Source organism: Mytilus californianus, unplaced genomic scaffold, assembly GCF_021869535.1.
Source record: "Mytilus californianus isolate M0D057914Y unplaced genomic scaffold, xbMytCali1.0.p SCAF_2, whole genome shotgun sequence".
NCBI classification, from domain to species: domain Eukaryota; kingdom Metazoa; phylum Mollusca; class Bivalvia; order Mytilida; family Mytilidae; genus Mytilus; species Mytilus californianus.
Genome location: NW_026262668.1, coordinates 112,128,320 through 112,152,388, shown reverse-complemented (window position 1 = coordinate 112,152,388; position 24,069 = coordinate 112,128,320). Strand labels below are relative to the sequence as shown.

The 24,069-nt window shown below is 33.1% G+C and overlaps 2 long non-coding RNA genes across 51 annotated transcripts; one reads left to right on the top strand and one right to left on the bottom strand.

Moving 5' to 3' along the window:
* Window positions 1-293: 293 nt before the first annotated feature.
* Window positions 294-8,534, top strand: LOC127728610 (uncharacterized). Of its 50 annotated transcripts, XR_007994239.1 has the most exons (8): window positions 298-2,671; window positions 2,792-2,910; window positions 3,150-3,209; window positions 3,950-4,210; window positions 4,293-4,614; window positions 4,675-4,699; window positions 4,877-4,936; window positions 5,057-8,534. It is a non-coding gene; the product is annotated as an uncharacterized LOC127728610 (long non-coding RNA). The 50 variants fall into 50 exon arrangements; XR_007994226.1 differs by lacking the exons at window positions 4,877-4,936; window positions 5,057-8,534 and adding an exon at window positions 3,808-3,949 and having other exon boundaries at window positions 294-2,671; window positions 4,031-4,210; window positions 4,675-4,870; XR_007994213.1 differs by lacking the exon at window positions 4,675-4,699 and having other exon boundaries at window positions 297-2,671; window positions 4,817-4,936.
* A 6,385-nt stretch (window positions 8,535-14,919) lies between these two features.
* On the bottom strand, window positions 14,920-23,095 carry LOC127728632 (uncharacterized). The gene is made up of 2 exons (XR_007994294.1): window positions 22,479-23,095; window positions 14,920-16,987 (listed from the first exon to the last, which is right to left on the bottom strand). It is a non-coding gene; the product is annotated as an uncharacterized LOC127728632 (long non-coding RNA).
* Window positions 23,096-24,069: the final 974 nt, after the last annotated feature.

The following is a 24,069-nucleotide window of genomic DNA, read 5'->3' as shown; positions in this document are numbered from 1 at the left end:
TCCATTTTTAGGCACAGGCTCATATAGATTTGATTTTTGAATAATTATGCTAAGTCTGATATTCAAATGAGTATTCTATTGCTTTTAATACATGATATATTATATATTAAGGCATTTAAAAAGTATTTTTTTGCAATATTTTGATTTTTAAAGCCTCAAATGTTGATAGTTGAAATTTTTAAATTTTAACGTCAAATTTTAACACGCAATGTTGAATATAGAATTTATCATACTGTCTATAATATATATCCTATTGCCATGAAACTTTGTAAGCAGTCTCATATTTTATTAAGCTTAGGTCATACCAAGTTTTATTAAGATTGGTCAACTTTTTCTATCCTATTAGGTCCGAGTACACAGTTATCGTCCCTTGATTTTCGTTGTCCACAAATATAGTCCCTAGTGTGGACAGTGTGTTACTTGCCAATTTTTTTTATACCCCTTTCAAATTTATTTCTTCATGTTTTATGCCTCAAATAGCAAGTAGGGGGATAAAATTACACTGTGAAAAAGTTTTGATTCATGAATTTTAAAGTAAAGTAGTGATTTGGTCCAGCTGAAAAAGGTTAAGAATTAGCATTTCGGAAGCTGTCAAAAGATTTCAAGACCCCCTTAACATAAAATTGTCCATATTTGGAGTTAGAGCCGATGAAGTTTTCTATAATTTTGGTATAATTTGTCCCAAAAGTAGAACAACACACTGTAAAAATATTATTGAGAAAGGGCAGGTGGGATTTTTTTTATTTCCATTTATTGTCTAAAAGAAATGCACTACGAAATAACTGTGTACTCAGACCATAATAATAAAACCCAATTTTAAATTTTTCAGTTTTTTTACCACATTCATTCTGTAACAGAAACCTATGCTGTGTCAAATATTTAATCACAATCCAAATTCAAAGCTGTATCAAGCTTGAATGTAGTGTCCATACTTACCCCAACTGTTATGGGGTAGTATCTAGCTGCGCACTGCGGAGCATTTAATCAAATGTATTAGCGGCTAAAGGACTGAATACTGCGCAAGTATTTATGGATTCATAGCTATAAGGAACCAAAGAGTCCATAAGTTATATTTTGTCTCACCTGGGAGGAAAAGTTGCAGAATGCAAAAGATAGGTATACAAATCAGTGTGTTACCTATTTATATAAACCTGTTTATTTCAGAAGTTAGATGAACTTCATTCTTCATATCTATTATACAAAAGAAAAAAGTTCCCTCGAAGAGAAACAAATCTACAAAAGTTTTTTTGTCACATGAATTTCTCACTTTTTATGAGTAATAGGATAACTATTATACTGTGGATTCATTATTATTCGTTAGATACCGGTACCTATTTTCGTGAATTTCATGGTTACCCGGGAACCACGAATTCTAATGTACAATGAATTACAAATTGTCAATAAGAATGTATGCAGACTTTGGCAAAACCATGAAATCAAATATTCACGAAAATGCAAGTTTTCCTCAATCCACGAAAATTGCTACGCACGAAAATAAATTAATCCACAGTATATAGTCTATAATTGGTACATGGGATCCTTGCAAGGTCTACATGTCAGTCAGATGTTTTAGGTTTTTATCCATTTTGAATAGTATTTTTGTTTTGTTTCCAGCTTTAAATCAAACTGGGAGTGTGTGCCTTGTTTAATACTGTACTCACTCTCCATACTAGAGATACACTTGTTTAACTTTCCCTTGTTGGCATCCTGCAGTTCTTGACATAGGTTTTATAGAATAATTGACCATGACCAACACCAATTGAGACAATAGCTTACATCTACCTATAATCTAGCCTTAAAAACTGAACTATAAAATGAAGTTCAAGGACATTATTGTCAATCCATGCAATTGATTGTGTAATTATGTCTATATTTGAAATAATCTGAAAATCTTTCCAGTAATGTCTTCAATGATTAGACACAAGTTTTATGTATAAATGAATGAAATATATATAGAAATAGGTTTCTTTCATCTTTATTGATCTGTGCAACAAAAGTGAATGAAATCAAGGTAATTATTATCCAATGTTAAAGTGTTAAGAATCATAAGGATGTTGTCTTCTTGTTAACATCACTTGTTCTTTGTGTGATGATAATGGACGGATGCATCAGATTGATTATCACACAATCAGTATCAATGGGATGTTATCAATCAACCATACTTTAAAAGGTATTTGATTTTTTTTTCAGATAAAAATAACTTTTAAGTAGAATTGATTTAGATGAGTGTGTGTGTATATATATAGATATATATGTATATAAAGAGGACTATATAGGGATGAATTACATAATGTACACACTGGTAACATGATCATAAATAGGGAAAACCCAGGCAATAAAACATTATTTTTCAGGCATGCTTGATCATGATATTTATGGTCCTTCAGTCATTTGTACAGTTTAAAAGCATTTTACTATCATTTGACAGAAATATATAATGGAAGATGGAATTAATGGTTTGTAACGAGGGCTAATGAAGGGGGAGGTAATGAGGGCTAATGAAGGGGGTGTGGGGTTTGAATTGATTCAGTATGTTATGGTTGGTAATGAGGTCTAGTGAAGGAGGAGTGTGGGGTTTGATTTGATTCAGTATGTTGTGGTTTGTAATGAGGTCTAGTGAAGGGGAAGAGAGGGGTTTGATTTGATTCAGTATGTTATGGTTTGTAATGAGGTCTAGTGAAAGTGGAGTGTGAGGTTTGATTTGATTCAGTATGTTATGGTTTGTAATGAGGTCTAGTGGAGGGGAAGAGAGGGGTTTGATTTGATTCAGTATGTTATGGTTTGTAATGAGGGCTCATAAAGGGGGGTTTGTGGTTTGATTTGATTCAGTATGTTGTGGTTTGTAATGAGGTCTAGTAAAGGGGGAGTGTGAGGTTTGATTTGATTCAGTATGTTATGGTTTGTAATGAGGTCTAGTGGAGGGGAAGTGAGGGGTTTGATTTGATTCAGTATGTTATGGTTTGTAATGAGGGCTCATAAAGGGGGGTTTGTGGTTTGAATTGATTCAGTATGTTATGGTTTGTAATGAGGTCTAGTGAAAGTGGAGTGTGGGGTTTGATTTGATTCAGTATGTTATGGTTTGTAATGAGGGCTAATAAAGGGGGGGTTTGTGGTTTGATTTGATTCAGTATGTTGTGGTTTGTAATGAGGTCTAGTGAAGGAGGAGTGTGGGGTTTGATTTGATTCAGTATGTTATGGTTTGTAATGAGGTCGAGTGATGGGGGAGTGTGGGGTTTGATTTGATTCAGTATGTTATGGTTTGTAATGAGGTCGAGTGATGGGGGAGTGTGGGATTGGTTTGATTCAGTATGTTATGGTTTGTAATGAGGTCGAGTGATGGGGGAATGTGGGGTTTGATTTGATTCAGTATCTTATGGTTTGTAATGAGGTCTAGTGAAGGGGAAGTGTGGGGTTTGATTTGATTCAGTATGTTATGGTTTGTAATGAGGTCGAGTGATGGGGGAGTGTGGGGTTTGATTTGATTCAGTATGTTATGGTTTGTAATGAGGTCGAGTGATGGGGGAGTGTGGGATTGGTTTGATTCAGTATGTTATGGTTTGTAATGAGGTCGAGTGATGGGGGAGTGTGGGGTTTGATTTGATTCAGTATGTTATGGTTTGTAATGAGGTCGAGTGATGGGGGAGTGTGGGGTTTGATTTGATTCAGTATGTTATGGTTTGTAATGAGGTCGAGTGATGGGGGAGTGTGGGGTTTGATTTGATTCAGTATGTTATGGTTTGTAATGAGGTCGAGTGATGGGGGAGTGTGGGGTTTGATTTGATTCAGTATGTTATGGTTTGTAATGAGGGCTAATAAAGGAGGAGGTAATGAGGTCTAGTGAAGGGGTTAGTGGTTTGATTTGATTCAGTATGTTATGGTTTGTAATGAGGGCTAATAAAAGGGGAGTGTGGGGTTTGATTTGATTCAGTATGTTATGGTTTGTAATGAGGTCTAGTGAAGGGAGAGGTAATGAGGTCTAGTGAAGGGGTTAGGGTTTGATTTGATTCAGTATGTTATGGTTTGTAATGAGGTCTAGTGAAGGAGGAGTGTGGGGTTTGATTTGATTCAGTATGTTATGGTTTGTAATGAGGTCTAGTGAAGGAGGAGTGTGGGGTTTGATTTGATTCAGTATGTTATGGTTTGTAATGAGGTCTAGTGAAGGAGGAGTGTGGGGTTTGATTTGATTCAGTATGTTATGGATTGTAATGAGGTCTAATGAAGGGGGAGGTAATGAGGTCTAGTGAAGGGGTTAGTGCTTTGATTTGATTCAGTATGTTGTGGTTTGTAATGAGGTCTAGTGAAGGGGGAGTGTGGGGTTTGATTTGATTCAGTATGTTATGGATTGTAATGAGGTCTAGTGAAGGAGGAGTGTGGGGTTTGATTTGATTCAGTATGTTATGGATTGTAATGAGGTCTAGTGAAGGGGGAGGTAATGAGGTCTAGTGAAGGGGTTAGTGGTTTGATTTGATTCAGTATGTTATGGTTTGTAATGAGGTCTAGTGAAGGAGGAGTGTGGGGTTTGATTTGATTCAGTATGTTATGGTTTGTAATGAGGTCTAGTGAAGGAGGAGTGTGGGGTTTGATTTGATTCAGTATGTTATGGATTGTAATGAGGTTGAGTGAAGGAGGAGTGTGGGGTTTGATTTGATTCAGTATGTTATGGATTGTAATGAGGTCTAGTGAAGGGGGAGGTAATGAGGTCTAGTGAAGGGGTTAGTGATTTGATTTGATTCAGTATGTTGTGGTTTGTAATGAGGTCTAGTGAAGGAGGAGTGTGGGGTTTGATTTGATTCAGTATGTTATGGTTTGTAATGAGGTCTAGTGAAGGAGGAGTGTGGGGTTTGATTTGATTCAGTATGTTATGGCTTGTAATGAGGTCTAGTGAAGGAGAAGTTCAGGGTTTGATTTGATTCAGTATGTTATGGTTTATAATGAGGTCGAGTGATGGGGGAGTGTGGTGTTTGATTTGATTCAGTATGTTATGGTTTGTAATGAGGTCTAGTGAAAGTGGAGTGTGGGGTTTGATTTGATTCAGTATGTTATGGTTTGTAATGAGGGCTAATGAAGGGGTGTGTGGTTTGATTTGATTCAGTATGTTTGAGAATTATGTTGTAATGGTTGATAATGGAGAGCTGATCATTTGTAGATAATTGACTAAGGGTGTCAATGTTTCAATGGTATTACAGAGCAGTTTATGATATTAGTGATGTTTAAGACATATTTTACATGAAAGCAGGATTTGTTTCAGGGAGGATTGACTTTATGATTTGAGACAGGTTTGTTTTGGATACCTGACTTTGAAAAAGTATGAAATAATTAAAAATGGTTTGTTTATTGTTACAATTTTAGTGATCCGTTCAGCTCTTGTTTCCCCATCCATAACGACTTTATGGTAATGGTGTGATGGTTAATGACTTTATATGAAATCTATCAGGAAGACATCTTCTGTTTTACAAGACAGAAATAAACAGACTTTACATGTGTCTGAATTGATAAATGTCTTGCATTCTATAATAATAAAAAAAAAATCATTTAAATCAAGGATTTTTGATATGAAAAATTAATCAACAGTTATACTTATTATTGAATCAGGATTCCTACACCTTTGTAGCATTATGCACATTCACACACCATATTTTCTGTTAGTGTCTTTAACAAATCAAACAATTCTAATGATTGTCCTTTGACTTAATAAACTTGTTGACAAATATTAAAGTTATTGGAAGGATATGCTTACATTACTTGTTTTTTGGTTGATAGTTGTGTCATTGGTAATCATACCATATCTTCTGGTTTTTGTCGAGCCTGCGACTTTTGTCGCAGAAAGCTCGACATAGGGATAGTGATCCGGCGGCAGCGGCGTTAGCTAACTTCTTAAAAGCTTTATATTTTAGAAGCTAGAAGACCTGGATGCTTCATACTTTGTATATAGATGCCTTATGTTACGAGTTTCAGTCTGTCGTATGTCCATTTGTCCTTGACCTCATTTTCATGGTTCAGTGACTACTTGAAAAAAAAGTCAACATTTTTTTTGTAATGCTAATTTCTTTCTTATTATGAGTAATAGGATAACTATATTTAGTATGCGCGTACCTTGCAAGGTCCTCATGCCCGTCAGACAATTTTCATTTGACCTCGACCTCATTTCATGGATCAGTGAACAAGGTTAAGTTTTCGTGGTCAAGTCCATATATCAGATACTATAAGCAGTAGGTCTACTATATTTGGTATATGGAATGATTGTAAGGTGTACATGCCCAACTGGTAGGTGTCATCTGGCCTTGACCTCATTTTCATGGTTCAGTGGTCAAAGTTAAGTTTTTGAGTTTTGGTCTTTTTTTCTAATACTATATGCAATAGGTCAACTATAAATGGTGTATGGAAATATTTTATGATGTACATGTCAGTCTCACAGGTTTTATTTGACCTTGACCTCATTTTCACGGTTCATTTCTCAATGTTAAGTTTTTGTGTTTTGGTCTGTTTTTCTTCAACTATAAGCAATAGATCATCTATATTTGATGTATGGAAGGATTGTAAGGTGTATATGTCTGTCTGGCAGGTATCATCTGACCTTGACCTCATTTTCATGGTTCATTGGTCAATATTAAGTTTTCTTGTTTAAGACTGTTTCTTAGAAACAATAAGCAATAGGTCAACTATGTTTGGTTTATTGAATGATTGTAAGGTGTACATGTATTTCTCGTTTGGTTTATCTGACCTTGACCTCATTTTCTTGGATCATGTTAAGTTTATGTGTTATGTGTAGTAAAACTTTGTATTTAGGACTATCAACATAAAATCAATAGTTAGTAAAGAAGGCGAGACATTTCAGCGTGTGCACTCTTGTATATATAAAAGTATTTTTGATACCTATAATGATATTTTAGGAAAGATTCCATGTGTATTGCTGGAAGTATTGTAAAGATATATTTTCTCAATATCTGCCATTTACATCAGGGCCGTACTCTTTTAAAATCGCTCGACAGAGAATGCACGACATGGCAGATGATAAATTGGCAGTGTAATGGCTATATAGAATGATTGAAGGAGTACATTTCCATTTGACAGTTTTTATCCGACCATGACCTCTTTTCATGAATCGTTGATCATTTTAAGTTTATGTTATACCTAGGGAAGACATTTCTGTGTTTGCACTCTTTGTTTCTTTTAAAAGTTTAAATGATTCTTTTGAAATTAACTTGTAGTTTTACAAAACACCAATATTTATTTTTTTTAAATTCTCCTAAATCAGATAATTTCAAAACACCAATATTTTTTTTGGAAGATTCCTCTTAAACAAGATAAATGATAAATTGGCTTTATTTGGACAGGTTGGTATATTTGCCTCAATGGCAACTATATCACATCTCCTTATTTGTCAGAAATAACTATACTCGTTGGTTGAGGTTGTCAATATTACTGAAAGGGAATGACCACCTCTATATGTTTAAGGACTACTTCTATAGAAGGTTTTCTTGAATACATTGTAACATGTTTCTTTCTATAAATCACTTTTGTATCAATAATTGCTCGTTTAATATAAGCTGAGAAGTCAAGGAGATTTTATTTATTACTTTTAAAAGACTTTCTCAAACCATGCTAAAAATCTTAAATATTTCATACGTTTTATTTCACTTTACACATCCAGCAGAAACAAAAGACATCTGCCATTCTTACATTTTAATATAACCAATAAAAGTGTTTATACAACATATTGGTATGATGAATTTTCCACCCCTGTACACATATCAGTATTGATGGGATTTCAGTTCTTTTTGGTCATATGATTGGAGTTAATTCAGGTGAAAACTTGTGCAACAGAACTTTGCTCAGTATAATGAGGAGGAAGAATTAAGTTCTGGAAATTTGTAAAAAAGAGACAAAAGAAGTTTGAGGATGAGGTGAAATGAACCCAAACAATGAGATATATAATAGTAAATTATTGGAGGCTTCATTATAGTTTCAATGACAAATGAGGGCACGGGAGAAACTAAAAAAGAAAGAATAGATAAAGAAAATGGCTTTTGAACAACCTTTGGCAGGTAAACTGGCAATTTAGTCAATTACATTTGGGAGTCAAACACACCTTGTCATGAGCAGGGTTTGAATTCACAACCTCATTGTTCAAATAATGTGCAGGAATCAAACTTATTAAATTAAGTTTAAAAAGATCTTGGCTTGCAGTATCTTAGAAACATTCAATTGAAAATTGACCAATACAGAAAATAAATATTGCCTCTGAAGTCTATGTTTCTTAACCAATTGAAATACAGGGAGAATTTTCATACAGGACTTCCCATGCAATATTCCTGGCAATGTTAATGTTGGCCTCTTAATTCATTCATAGAAAAATAAGGAATTCCCAGTACATATGATCCTGATTTATACATTATGGTTTATTGGGAAATACAATCTTGAGGAGTGTTTGTAGTTCTTTATGAAAGCCATTGAAATTTAACCATATCATATTTGATTTAAGCCTTTTACTGCACGTGGGATAAAATCAATTAAATTTAAATTTGATATTTTCATATTGCATTAAAAAATGCATGTCAGTTTTTATGGAAATTATTTTAGCCTGCTGTGTAAGGTAAAGTGCAGTCAAGATAATTTTCTTATTATTGAATCTTGTTCAGCTTTTTATCAATAAATCAAGTACCCACATACATCTATTATCATCTGATATAAGAACAATATTCTTCATAGATTATGATGAAGTATATGTAAATAGGAAATATTTTAGATTTTTCTGTATTTTTTTAATCATTTAGATCTGGTTGAACTACATTAGAATACCAAAAAAAATAATATATGTAGCATTTATACTTCATACATGTGATTCTTCCGGCGGGAGTCAAAATCTCCCGCATTTCAGACCCTCTTCCGTCCCTCCCGTTAAAATTTGAAATCTTCCGCTTTTTGAAAATGTCAACCTCGTAAAATTTTCATTAGACATTTTTGTTTACAAAATCGATACGGACAGAGAAAAAGGCCGAGAAACTCGAAATTGATATGGGAAAAGTCCGAGAAAAACGGAAGTTTCCTGTAATGGATTTTGTGTCAAAAGTTAAAATAGGTAAAATTAGCCTGAGGTGTTTAGGATTAAACTGTATATACAACAATAAATAAAAGATAATAGGCAATTACCTAGTGATCAACTAGCTAGTTTAAGACACAAGCAAGGTTGATTAAAAGTGAAATACTGACAAAGGATTAAATTGTACAAGTTGTATAAACAACAATTTAATTTGATGCTGTTGAAAACATGGAACGTTTACTGAACCTCAAAGACAAATGAAATCAACTCAAATATGATATTTATGGCTTGTTTTCTATCCAAGCCAATGGAATACCTATATAAGTACAGTTGTCTTGGATTATTCTAAAATTTTAGAATTTGACAAAATGCAAACCGTATTTTTATATCACCAAATACCCCAGCAGCAAATAAAAGAAGACCAAGTATCTAGCCAAATTCAACTCTGCCTGGAGATCTGATTTCAAATGATGCAGATCCAGTACCAAGGGTCAAGACCATGCTTACTACACTTCATACAAAGCTGACTGTGGTGGCCCTTATGATTTGACCAAACTTATGGGGACAGCTACCCACCAGCAAGCCTACAACTCTATCAATTAACACCTTCTGTTACAAGCATGTTCAGTAGTAGTACCAAAGTTGACAATGTAGCTGAATCAGGGGTACTTTTTGCCAACTCTGTATGATGGCTGATCGCTTTATCTTGAATTATATATAATGAATAAATATTTGAAACCCCTTATCTTCTATTTTTATCAAGTAAAAATAGATATGGAGTTGTTGAAAGGTATGGAATTATTGTTCTTTTAACAAACAAAAAAGAAGATATGCAGTTTAAACACACAAAAAACCATTGCGTACGTCGATAAATAGGTCGATAAAAAATCTCCAGTTATGAAGCCCAAACTCCAGCTGAAAATTTCCAAATCTCCAGTTGTGGCTTGACAACTCTGTCACATGTCTGATACTTCCAGAGATAAATCAATTAAAAATATGTGAAATAGATCTATAATGTATAGAGTGCATGTAAAGTCACAGTAAATATGGTATTTTTCACCCTAAATAGTAAGTTTTTTAAACCAGCTTGTGCAATACTGATGACGTTGCCCTTTTGATATAAATCATAGGTTGGTATTGGTTTTTGACCTGGTCCAATACTGAAAAAGCTGTATTAGCCCCTTCACTTCCTGTTTCAGTTTGTTTATGCCTCACCTAACTTTGGACATTTCATTATGCATAAGACCAGTCAAATATTATTATTTGAAGCTGCACAACATTATACTTATTTTGTCTTTGAGGCTTTCTTCTCACTACATAACGAAACTAATTGATTTCTTCTGAAATTATCAGCAGTGCCAATAGCACATGATATGCCCACCATGTGCATATTGAAATTGCTGCCAGAATAAAATGGAACATTCAGAAGGCATATAAGCAGAAGTTAGTCAAATGTCTCTGTAGAAAACTTGCATCCTTAGGTAAGTCCATGATATTTGATATGCATTTATATTAGCATTGGCACATCATGTGGATTATTTGGCACCACCCCTAAGTAATGGTCTATTGACTTTAAAATTTGGCTTATTTTCCATGTTTTACTTGTAAAAGTTTGTGATATGTTTAGTTCAAGGGGAACCACTTATGATAAGTCAATGATATTTGGTATTAAGTTGTATTAGCATTGGTAAATCTCATTTCCATTGGGATTATTAAGCCATTTCAGTCATAGTCAATTGGCTGAAAAAGTTTTCCAAAGTTTACATGTTAAAGTGTTGCCATTTATGCCTCGCCTAAGCGAGACATAGGGATTGCTTATCCGGCAACAACGATGATTGATATTTATTATAAAGTTGCATTTCTACCAGTACATGTCAGATTCATGACTATTTTGAGGCCATGTGCCCTAGGACATGGTCCAGTGACTTTGAATTAATTAGCAATTTTCAATGTTAAGTTTTCTGCTTAAGTTAGTTTGATAGGATTTACATGTGATAGATCAATGATATTTTTTATGAAGTGGCATTACTATGAGTACACGTCAGTTTGATGAGTATTTTGAGGCCCTGCTCCCTAGGACATGGTCCAGTGACTTTGAATTAATTAGCAATTTTCAATGTTAAATTTTCTGCTTTAGTTAGTTTGATAGGATCTACTTGTGATAGATCAATGATGTTTTGTATGAAGTTGCATTACTATCAGTTCATATCAGTTTGATAACTATTTCGAGGCCCTGCATCCCTAGGTCATGATCCAGTGACTTTGAATTAATTAGCAATTTTCAATGTTAAGTTTTTCTGCTTAAGTCAGTTTGATAAGAAGTACTTGTGATAGATCAATGATATTTTGTGTGAAGTTCCATTACTATCAGTTCATATCAGTTTGACGAGTATTTTGAGGCCCTGCCCCCTAGGACATGGGCCAGTGACTTTGAATTCATTAGCAATTTCCAATGTTAAGTTTTTCTGCTTAAGTTATATTGTTAGGAACTACTTGCAATAAACAACGATATTTTCTATAAAGTTACATTACTGTCTGTACATATCAGTTTGTCGACCATTTTCAGGCCCTGCCCACTAGATCATGGTCCAGTGACTGAATTAATAAGCAATGTTGCTGTCCTTCAGATTGTCTTTTTCTGAATTTTATGCTGATAGGCGAGACATATCTCTGTGTCAACAGTTCATGATTTAAACAGTGAGGAGAAATATTACTGTTTCAACAGTGTATTTAAATGATTATTATAACATGCTCCAAAGGAGGGGTGTAAACTGGTTTATGTCTGTCTGTCCCTGTTTGCATTTGTCTGTCCCATCATTCCATAAAATTATGGTTGCATTTTTCTCAGAAGTACAAAATTGAACTTCCTTTAATTTGGTATGAAGCTTCATGTGAGCATGCTTAATTGTGTGATGCATTTTTATATTCATCTCTCACCAACTTCCTGTAAACTCAGAACTGTAATGGTCATATATGAATTTTTATCATTCTTATCTCAGGAACTACAAATCAAGGCTTTCTTAAATTTGGAATCAACCTTCATGATATGTGAGCATGCTATAAAGTGTGATAAGTGTTTTACATCCATCACTCATCAACTTCCTGTTTAAAAAATACTTAAAATGGGATGTACCGTATAGCGGGATATTTTCACCGGTGTAAAATTTCGCGATTTAGGGGCAACAAAGTATACGAAAAATGTTGGCGGTTTTTATTTTGGCGGATTCTTTAATCCCAATTAAATATTTTTACGGATACTTAAATGGATGCAGTTAAAAAGTTGTAAAAATTAAAAAATAAGTGTCTATTGTTATGGTTGATTGTTTTACCTGTATGACATTTTATTAATTGATTATATTTTGATACAGTTATCAATAGAATACTGGTACTTACATATTTGTCACAGGTGTAAAAACTTCTTGTCAAAGTTACGGTTGACTAGTTACGAAATTGACCAGACCTCTGATGTACTAATTAGGTTATAAAATTATCAAGAGTGACTTGCAACTCTAATATAATTTGACACTAATTAGTAAGGGTATATACCTGACCGAGTACCTTGCACTCTTATATTATATGACACTAATTAACACCTGACAGCCCTTTTATAAAATATATGTGAATAATGTCCTTTTGCATTCATGTTGTTTAAACTAACATAAACCTTATTACATCAATTGACCCATCGACCGGTAACCTTATTACATCAATTGACCCATCGACCGGTAAAAAAACGCTTTAGCTATTAGAAAGTACTGAACGTATGAATAAATTTTCGAAGAATGTATTTTCACGATTTTCCTTTATCTGCCAAAATAAGCAAAAATAACTCGCTATATGTTATCATAAGTGAGCTGACAGTTCTAACTTGTTATTTATTGCAGTTCTAGGTCTTGGTGTTGCAATTTTCATGTTTTCATTTCTTTTTCTTTTTTTATTGATGTTTTATTTACCAGAGCGTAATCACATTTGTAACTGTTGTCCTGTATTATCATTTACAAAGCTATGGATGATATATTTAACTTTTATGACCAAAAAATATACAAAATGTTAAGTACAAGTTACAAATTCTGATGGATTAGGGCTAGGATGTTAGGTTTACGTTTAATTGAAGGTGAGGTGAATTTTTTACCTTCTTGTATTTCATACGTAGAAATGTGGGAGTAAGTTTTATAATAGATGTGGGATGTTTGTTTATTTAAACAAAATTTACATTTCATACGTTTAAATGGGTTGTAATGTATATTGACATATCTGATTTTTATACGCCCGTTTACAGGACGTATTATGGTATACCTCTGTCCGTATGTCCGTCCGTCCGTCTGTCCGTCCGTCCGTCTGTCCGTCCGTCGTCAACATGTCGGACATTTACTCAAAAACGCTTTAACCAATTTGCATAAAACTTTGGTGAAGCAGTTTATTGCTATTGTGAGCAATTTTACCAATTTTTAGTCACACCTTAAAATGTAACAGCATTAATTTTGAACATATATTTCTCTACTTCTGTATGCACCAGTTTCATCAATTTTGATAGACTAGGGGTTGATAAGATATCCATTCAGAGCATTGCCTTACACATTTTTTTTATGCCCCCGCGGTAGCAGAGGGGGCATTAAGTTTTACCCTTGTCCGTACGTACGTCCCATAGTTGGTTTCCGTTCTCTAACTTTAGTTTGCCTGAACCAAATGTTATAAAACTTATACACAATGCTTATTACCGCAAAACACAGATCAAGTTTGAATTTTGGAGGCATCACTTTGACCGTTCTAGAGTTATGCCCCTTTACAAATGGAAAAATTGCTGAATTTTTCCTTTCCATTCTCTAACTTAAGTTTGCCTCAACCAAATGTTATGAAACTTATACACAATGCTTATTACCACAAAACAAAGATCAAGTTTGAATTTGGTGGTGTCACTTTAACCGTTCTAGAGTAATGCACCTTTACAAATGGAAAAATTGCTGAATTTTTCGTTTCTGTCCTCTAACTTTAAGTTGCCTCAATCAAATGTAATGAAACTTATACACAATGCTTATTACCACAAAATAAAGATCAAGTTTGAATTTTGGTGGTGTCACTTTAATTTCATTTTACCCTGTTAAACATTTAAATATCTTTGAGTGGATAAACAGGGTTGTGAGGTAGAATTTATCTGAAGAAGCCATACTTTGAAAATTGGAAAAATGTAAATTTTTATAGCATATCACATTTTAAGCATTGGTTCAGAACCTTCAGTTCATTGATATTGGGTCTTTTCTTAGTTTACATGTTAAAGTAATGCCATTTTAATATCAACATTTGAATTTTACTATCAAAACTGCATTTAGACATGACATATTTTTGTGCCAACAGTTTATTGTGGTTTTTATACGACCGCAAAAAAATTTTGAGGTCGTATATTGGTATGACGTTGGCGTCGTCGTCGTCGTCGTCGTCGTCGTCGTCGTCGTCGTCGTCGTCCGGCGTCGTCGTCCGAATACACAATGGTTTTCGCACTCTAACTTTAGTTTAAGTGAATGGATCTCTATGAAATTTTACCATAAGGTTCAATACCACAATAGGAAGGTGGGGATTGATTTTAGGGGTTATGGTACCAACAGTTAAGGAATTAGGGGCCAAAAAGGGGCCGAAAATAAGCATTTTTGTAACTTCCAGACATAACTTGTGTGTTAGCATATGGATCTCTTTGACATTGTACCACAAGATTCCATATCACTAAGGGTCAATGCTGGGATTGATTTTGGGGTTAATTGCCTCAAAATTTTAGGAATAAGGGGCCAAAAGGGGGCAAAAAACAAGCATTTTTCTAGTTTCATGACAATAACTTGTGTGTAAGTGTATGGATCTTTCTGAAATTTTACTACAAGGTTCCATTTCACAAAGGGAAAGCTGGAATTGAGTGTTGTGGTAATTGCCCAAAACGTTTAGTAATAAGGGGCCTAAAAAGGGGTTTAAAATAAGCATTTTTTAGTTTCTAGACAATAACTTGTGTTCAAGTGTATGGATCTCTCTAAAATTGTATTACAAGGTACCATACCACAAAGGCAAGGCTGTTATTGAGCTTGGTTTGGGGGGAAAGGGGGGTGGGGGTGATGAATCATAAGGGGGGCGGGGTCAAAAAAGGGGTAATTTTTTTTTTTTCATTTTTTTTTTGTTTAAAATTTACATTTTAAGTTAGTTATTTTTTATCACGAAGAGAAAGTAGGAATTGAGTTTTGGGGTTAATTGCTCAAACATTTATGAATAAGGGGCCAAATATTGGTCGAAAATAAGGATTTTTTTAGTTTGCAACAAAAACTTGTGTTCAAGTGTATGGATCTCTGTGAAATTGTATTGCAATGTACCATACCACAAATTGAAGGTTGTGATTGAGGTGGGGGATGATGAATCAAAAGGGGGTTGAAAAAATGTGTGGGGGGTAGGATTTTTTTTTTTCCTTTTTTTTTCTTTAAAATTTTCCATTTAAAGATGGTTGTTTCAGATTTATATATGAAAGAAAATAATAATGATACGGTTATATATCATGAGGAACTGAAATTTAAAATTATGTATATTGGAAATTTAGGTTACATTGGAAAGTAATAATTGGCTTTGGGGGGGGGGGGGGTGGTTATGGCTCTAATGTTTAAGGAATAAGGGGAAAAAAGGTTAAAAAACAAGGGTTTCCATTTTAATAGACAAATAATTGAGTGAAGAACATTATTTAAAAGCAGTGTAAGGTTGGTAATTCAAACTCATTTAAATATCTCATCTACACTGCTTTTAAATTATGTAAATTGGAAATTTGCCAATAACTTTATTGTTCATAAATGCATTGGAAATTTGCCAACAATTTTAGTGTAATAAACTTCATTGGAAATTTGCCAATATAAAATTTTGCTGATGAAGGTTTTTTGTTTACCTTTAGCCTTGACTATGAAGTCATTTTCTATTTTTATAGCCTTATGATGTAGTTGAATTATTTAATACTTTTATGATGTGTTTAAATGGGGTTTTATCATGTTTATGGTTGCAAATTTATTGTTTTAGTATAATAAACTCCATTTAAAATTTGCCAATAAAAAAAATTTTTGTTTATTTTTAGCTATGATTATGATGTCATTTTCTATTTTACTTTTATGGTTGCAAAGAAATTTTTATTTTTAGATATTACTGTTAAATGATGCTGATTAAGGTTTTTGCTATGTTTAGCCATGACTATGATGTCATTTTCTATTTTAATATCTGTTATGATGTATTTAAATGGGCTTTTATGGTTACAAAGGAATTTTATTTTTAGATATTACTATAAAATGTTGCTGATGCTGATTACGGATTTTGTTTATTTTTAGCCATGACTATGATGTCATTTTCTATTTTAATACCTTTATGATGTAATTTCCATTTTTAGATATTACTGTTAAATGATGCTGATTAAGGGTTTTTTGCTATGTTTAGCCATGACTATGATGTCATTTTCTATTTTAATATCTTTATGATGTATTTAAATGGGCTTTTATGGTTACAAAGGAATTTTATTTTTAGATATTACTTTAAATGTTGCTGATTAAGGATTTTTGTTTATTTTTAGCCATGACTATGATGTCACTTTCTATTTTAATACCTTTATGATGTATTTAAATGGGCTCCCATGTATTTAGATTTTTGGTTATTTATACATGTTACCAAATTGGTCCACATTGAACAAAAACGGTCCAAATTTCAACTTTATTACATTACATCAAACATTGAATTCTACATATTCTTTGATATATTGAAATTAACAAACAATTTAGTTTATGGATATTCCACCATAATAGGTAAATTAAATTTTTTCCAGTTCTTACACCACATTCATCCTGTGTCAGAAACCTATGCTGTGTCAAATATTTAATGACAATCCAAAGTCATAGCTGTATCAAGCTTGAATTTTGTGTCCATACTTGCCCCAACTGTTCAGGGTTCGACCTCTGCGGTCGTATCAAGCTGCGCCCCAGCGAAGCATTTTATTTAGTGAAGCTGTAGTAGATACATAGAAAATGTGAACAGAAAATATATCAGCAGGATAAGATCTATAGAGAATTCAACATGGCCAAAGTTGTCATTCATTTCCTTATAGGAGTTACTCCCCTTGAAAGATGATTTTTACATTTTTTTTGTTTTTTTGTTAATAAAGAGAAAGTGTTTACAGCAAAAAAAGATCATTGAGGATAGATTTTGAATAATTCAACATGGCTGAATTGTCAATAGACTTCTTATAAAGGTTTTTGCCCTTGAAAGATGATTTCTACCATTTTAGTTTGTTTGTTGACAAAACTAAAACAGGTAGATGAGATGCTGAAAGTAAAAATAATAGACATGACATGATCTACTAATAAATCAAGGGCTTTTTAAGTTTTATTGTCATTCAACTCTTCATCAGAATAAATGCTTTTGAAGAACAATTTTTACCCATTTGTTTATTTTTTGCCAGTAAATATCTAATATTCTTATTGAATTGTATCAATTTATGAAAAAAGTCAGGTGAGCAATACAGGCTTTAGGAGGCTGTAGTGTAGATCATAACTTATTTTTTACACGCCCGTTTACGGGACGTATTATGGTATACCATTGACCGTCCGTCCGTCCGTCGTCAACATGTCGGACATTAACTCAAAAACGCTTTTACCAATATGCATGAAACTTTGGTGAATTGTTTATATCTATTGACGTGAGCTCCCTTTCGTTTTTTATAAATTTCTGATTTACCGTTTCCGAATTTTGGAGTTTTATTCATTAAAAAAGGCGGGATTTTCCAGTTTTTGGACAATAACTCAAAAACAATTTCACCAATTTGCAAGAAACTTTGGTGAAATGTTTAATGCTATCGACATGAGCTCCCTTTTGATTTTTATAAATTTTAGAATATACGTTTCTGATTTATGGGGTTTTATTCGTTACAAAAAGGGGGATTTTCCAGGGGGGGGGGGGGGGGGGGGGGGGGGTAAACAAAAAAAAAATTTGGAAAGGGGGGTGGTCAATTTTTTTTTCCTCAAGATTTAAGAAATTGTCTATTTTCCAAAGAAAAAAATTGGGGGTCACAATTTATTTTGTTAATTCTTTGTATATAGTCTGAAAACAGATTTACTAAGTATTGCACAACAGCAAGAAATCTTCAATTGAATATAAATTCAAATCATACAACCAAGTTCAAGTTCTTTGACTACATTTATTCCGTGTTAGAAACCTATTATGTGTCAAATATTTAATTACAATCAAATTCAGACCTGTATCAAGCTTAAATATTGTGTCCATTTTTGCCTCAACTGTTCAGGGTTGGACCTCTGTGGTTGTATCCAGCTGCGCTCGGTGAAGCAGTTTATTACTTTTACTGTTCAAAAGTTATGTCTTTGATTTATTGAAAAATGGAGCTTTATGTTGTTTCCATATGGTAACTTGAGAACCATTCTACTAATTCTTTTCACATTTTAGTGTTCAATGTTTACAATGACAAAAATGGAGTTGAAGTTTGATTTTATAGATTTGTAATTTTTCTATTCAGGAGTTAATGCCCATGTTTGTTTTAACAATGAAATGAATAAATGTAAGGAAAACTGGATTTACTTGACTATTAATTTGAATAGCAATATTCCACATATTTTATTGGCTATTGTCTCCAACAAGGATCTATAATATCATAAGCTTTAAATAACCTACTTTTTTAGTTTAGTAATTAATTACCTTCAGAAAAATGAACAGAAGTACAAGATATTGTATGAAGAAAAATGCTAGACATGTATATTAAAGGTTAAACATACATCAATTAGCAAGACAAAAATGCATGTTGTGTAAGTAGTCAAGTACAGGTAATTGCCCTGTAAGTTGACTGGTGAAGTCTTAGTCTCTTGGCTGATGATTAAGTATGTGCATGTTCAAAACTTTAGGATAAATATGTCATCTATTTTTGGTATGGAATCATTGCAAGGTAAACATGCCTGTTTAAAGGGGCATTCATTAGCTACAAATTCGACAAAAAAAAAATTCAGTGTGATTTATTTTGTTTCAAACATTTGTAAAAGCAGAATAAAAAAATATTTTTTGCTATTAGCGGTCAGTTTGGTTCAATTTCGTCACAATAAGCTTAAAAAAAAAATCAAATCATTGGTGTATAATTAAACTCACTTTCAAGTCAATGATTAAACTCATTTGAATCCGTATTCATGCAATTTTTTAATTTCACCTTTAGAGATGTGTTCATCATGTTTCTCATTTAAAAAGAAAAGAATGTGAACATTGAAAAGTGAAACAAGGAAGCCACTAGGAATAAACATTTCGTTGAGTGATCCAGCCCACAAAAATCATTTTTCAACAGGTTAAATGATGACTGACATAAACTTTTAAATGACCACAAAATTTTTGCCGTCGTATAATGGTATGACATTGTGACTGTCATCGTCATCATCGTCCCAAGACATTTAGTTTCTAGACAATAACGCATAAAATGAAGCTTTTGATTTATTTTGGGGGTTATTGTCCTAACTGTTTAGGAATTAGGGGCCAAAAACAAGCATTTTTTCTTGTTTCAGGACAATAACTTTTGTATAAGTGTATGGATCTCTATAAAATTGTACCACAAGTTTCCATACCTCAAAAGGAAGGTTGGGATTGATTTTGGGAGTTATGGCCTAAACCATTTAGGAATAAGGGCCAAAAAACAAGGATTTTCAATTTTCAGGTTTCTGGACAATAAGTTGAGTATTAGTCTATGGATCTATACGAAATTGTACCACAATGTTCCATACCCAAAAAGAAGGTTGGGATTGATATTGGGTTTAGGAAAAAAGGCCAAAAACAATACTTTTCTAATACTTTTTATAAATTGCTTATTTCTTGACCAATTCAATGGGGTTTAATTTGATATGTGGAATCTAACCATGTATTTAGATTTTTAATTTTGGGCCCTGTTTCCAAATTGGTCAACTTTAAGGCCAAAAGGTCCAATATTAAACTTTGTTTGATTTCGACAAAAATTGAATATATGGGGTTCTTTGATATGCTGAATCTACCTCTGTATTTCGATTTTGATATTTGAGCCTGTTAACAAATTGGTCCACATTAAGGTTCAAAGGGTCCAAAATTAAACTTTGTTTGATTTCATCAAAAATTTGAATTCTTGGGTTTCTATAATATGCTGAATCTAACCATGTATTAAGATTTTGGATATTGGACTAGAATAGGTAAATGTCCAATTTCAAACTTGAAGTTCTGAGACCACATTCATTCTGTGTCAGAAACCTATGCTGTGTCAAATATTTAATCACAATCCAAATTCAGAGCGATATGAAGCTTAAATGTTGTGTCCATACTTGCCCCAACTATTCAGGGTTTGACCTCTGCGGTCGTACAAAGCTGTACCCTGCAGAGCATTCTATTTTAAGATTGCTAAGAATTTATTACCAGATTTGGCTAAAGCTCACCTAGATCACTTTTATATGACCAGAGAAAGCCATTGATTTATTTGGCTGTAAAAAATCTGTGAGAACAAAATTTACCACAATCACATATTCACACAAATTTTTTCAGCAGAAGTCTTTGGAGAATGCCCTATACTACACTATAATCTTTTTGGATATATTGAATATCCTTCCTATGACAGCAGTCTGACACTGGATGTAGCTATCATCTTAACTATGTTCTGATTAAAAGATTGTTTCCGATGTCAGAAGACTTTTCTTTGTTATCTAAGTTTACAAAACAATACAATTACAAAATAATCCATGAATCAAAACTAAAATGTTTTTCATAAAGCTTCCTGTGAAGTTTCAAAATTGCTTTCTTACTAAGCTATAAATAGGGAAATTTTTTACTAAAATTATAAAAAAAAAATACATTGAATATCCTGATATAGTCAGAGAACCAGAGTTGTCTCCTTTTGTCCAGTTCAAGTTGTGACTGGAAGGAAAATTCAAATTGATTAATTTGTAAAACAAAAAAGGGTATCTTTTTAACCAGAAGCTTTCAATCACAAGGTTATTTTTATTGATTTATTATTTTTACAGAGTTCAATTGGGTCATTCATTGCCCTTTGATAAGTATAAGTAATGGATAAATTTACTTGACTTCTTAAAATTAGAGTAATTATAAATCAGTTTGGCTTTTACCAGTTTAAGGAGGGTAATGTTTGTATAAGAATATTTGTACAAATGCAGATTTTTTTCAGGTTTTTTTCTGCAAATTTAGCTCTCCAGGATTTAAAACACCTCCCATTTTGATGAAAGATAACATTGTGGTTTTTTTTGTTTCAAGAAAGAGGTCACAAATAACATAAATTATATTCTACATGTTTATTTTTCAACAGAGTAAAAAACGTTAATATAAGTGAAATTAAATAAATATATGTATCAAATTTTCAGACAGTGTAATTGATTGGTAATGACACCATAATGTACCATTTCCGGTGTATAAATAATAGTAATACATTTAATTTAATCTTTTCATATAAAGAAGTACTACTCCATCATTGTCCGCACCTTTTATATGACCGCAAAAAAATTTTTGTGGTCGTATATTGGTATGACGTTGGCATCGTCGTCGTCATCCGAAGTCACATTAGTTTTCGCACTCTAACTTTAGTTTAAGTGATTGGATCTCAATGAAATTTTACCATAAGGTTCAATACCACAAAAGGAAGGTGGGGATTGATTTTGGGGGTTATGGTACCAACAGTTAAGGAATTAGGGGCCAAAAATAAGCATTTTTGTAACTTCCAGACATAACTTGTGTGTAAGTGTATGGATCTCTCTGACATTGTACCACATTGTGGCACAAGGTTCCATATCACAAAGGGAATGCTGGGATTGATTTTGGGGGTAATTGCCTCCAAATTTTAGGAATTAGGGGCCAAAAAGGGGCAAAAAACAAGCATTTTTCTAGTTTCATGACAATAACTTGTGTGTAAGTGTATGGATCTTTATGAAATTGTACTACAAGGTTCCATATCACAAAGGGAAAGCTGGAATTGAGTTTCGAGGTAATTGCCCAAAAAGTTTAGGAATAAGGGGCCAAAAAGGGGCCAAAAAACAAGCATTTTTCTAGTTTCCAGACAATAACTTGTGTTCAAGTGTATGGATCTCTCTGAAATTGTACTGCAAGGTACCATACCACAAAGGGAAGGCTGGGATTGAGTTTGGGCGTGATGAATCATAAGGGGGTTCAAAAAATTTGGGGGGGGGGGGATTTTTTTTTCCTTTTTTTTCTTTAAAATTTTCCATTTTAAATTGGTTATTTCTGATTTATATATAAAAGCAAATAATAATGATATGGTTTGAATAGGTAAATTAAATTTTTTTAAGTTCTTAGACCACTTTCATTCTGTGTCAGAAACCTATGCTGTGTCAAATATTTAATTGCAATCCAAATTCAGTGCTGTATCAAGCTTGAATGTTGTGTCCATACTTGCCCCAACTGTTCAGGGTTCGACCTTTGCGGTCGTATCAAGCTGCGCCCCAGCGGAGCATTTTATTGGCTCATATCTCTGAAACCAAAGCATTTAGAGCAAATCTGACAGGAAAAAATTGTTCATTAGGTCAAGATCTATCTGCCCTGAAATTTTCAGACCAATCAGGCAACACGTTGTTGGGTTGCTGACCCTGAATTGGTAATTTTAAGAAAATTTTGCAGCTTTTGGTTATCTTGAATATTATTATAGATAGAGATAAACTGTAAACAGCAATAATGTACAGCAAAGTAAGATCTACAAATAAGTCAATATGACCAAAATTGTCAATTGACCCCTTAAGGAGTTATTGCTCTTTATAGTCAATTTTTTACAATTTTCATAAATTTTGTAAATTTTTGTAAATTTTTACAAAATATTTTCCACTGTAACTACTGGGCCAAGTTCATTATAGATAGAGATAATTATAAGTGGCAAGAATGTTCAGTAAAGTAAGATCTACAAACACATCACCATCACCAAAACACAATTTTGTCATGAATCCATCTGTGTCCTTTGTTTAATATGCACGTAGACCAAGGTGAGCGACACAGGCTCTTTAGAGCCTCTAGTTGTTATTTCTATTGGTAACATTTTCAGCTATTCTCCATATCACCATACTTCCTTGGAACAAAATATCAAACATTACCAAAAGTAATGTATTAAATGGCAGTATGGAAAAACAGAATAATTGCATGAAAATAATCTAGGCTAGTTTAAGTTTATCAGACCAGCCACGGTCCAGCTGTGGCACTTGTGATAATTACTGTCTCAACCTTCAAAATATATACATCTGATTTGTCCATTTATGTTAAAACCTTGATATCAATTATACAGTTTCATTAATATCTCAGTATATATGGCACCACCACAAACACTTATCAACAATCTACAAGGATGCAGGACATTCTAACAAAAAATCTTAAATTACTAATGGACGTTTTAGCGCTGACAAAATAGCCCACCCATTTTAGTGTTGTATTAAGCTGTTCAACTGTATCTTATTTTAGCAAAAATCTTACTGAAGTTTGAAAAATACCAAAGTTGGTTTTGTTAAAGTGAAATAAATGGAGTGAAAAGAGTTCAAGGGAAAAGGTTGCAAATTATGCATGATTCTGTTATTGGATAGACAAATTATAAAAAGGTCAAGAAAATTAAAACAACATAAAAAGAAGGAACAGTTGTAACTTAAATTGTATGATCATTAATGTACAGGGGTGTACATTAAGAGCCTGTTATATTATGTATGGTAACTGGAATCTAAATTTCAAGCTGGAACTAACATGTAATACTTTATGCCAGAAACAGGTGGATTCTAATGAAAATGACCAATATTGCTCTGTTTTGACATAACAATATTTCATTCCATAATCTATATTATAAATGAGTGGACAATGGATTAATTTTCTGCCACAAAAATGGACATTGATTAAATATAAACATTAGTGAACTAAATATAAACATAAGTGAACTAACGTCCGGTGAATCTGAACTACGGTAGTATCCCTGAAGTGAATATCTCGGGTATGCAGGGTCGATAGAAATTTGGCACTATATTAGGTTATACTTTGGTGCA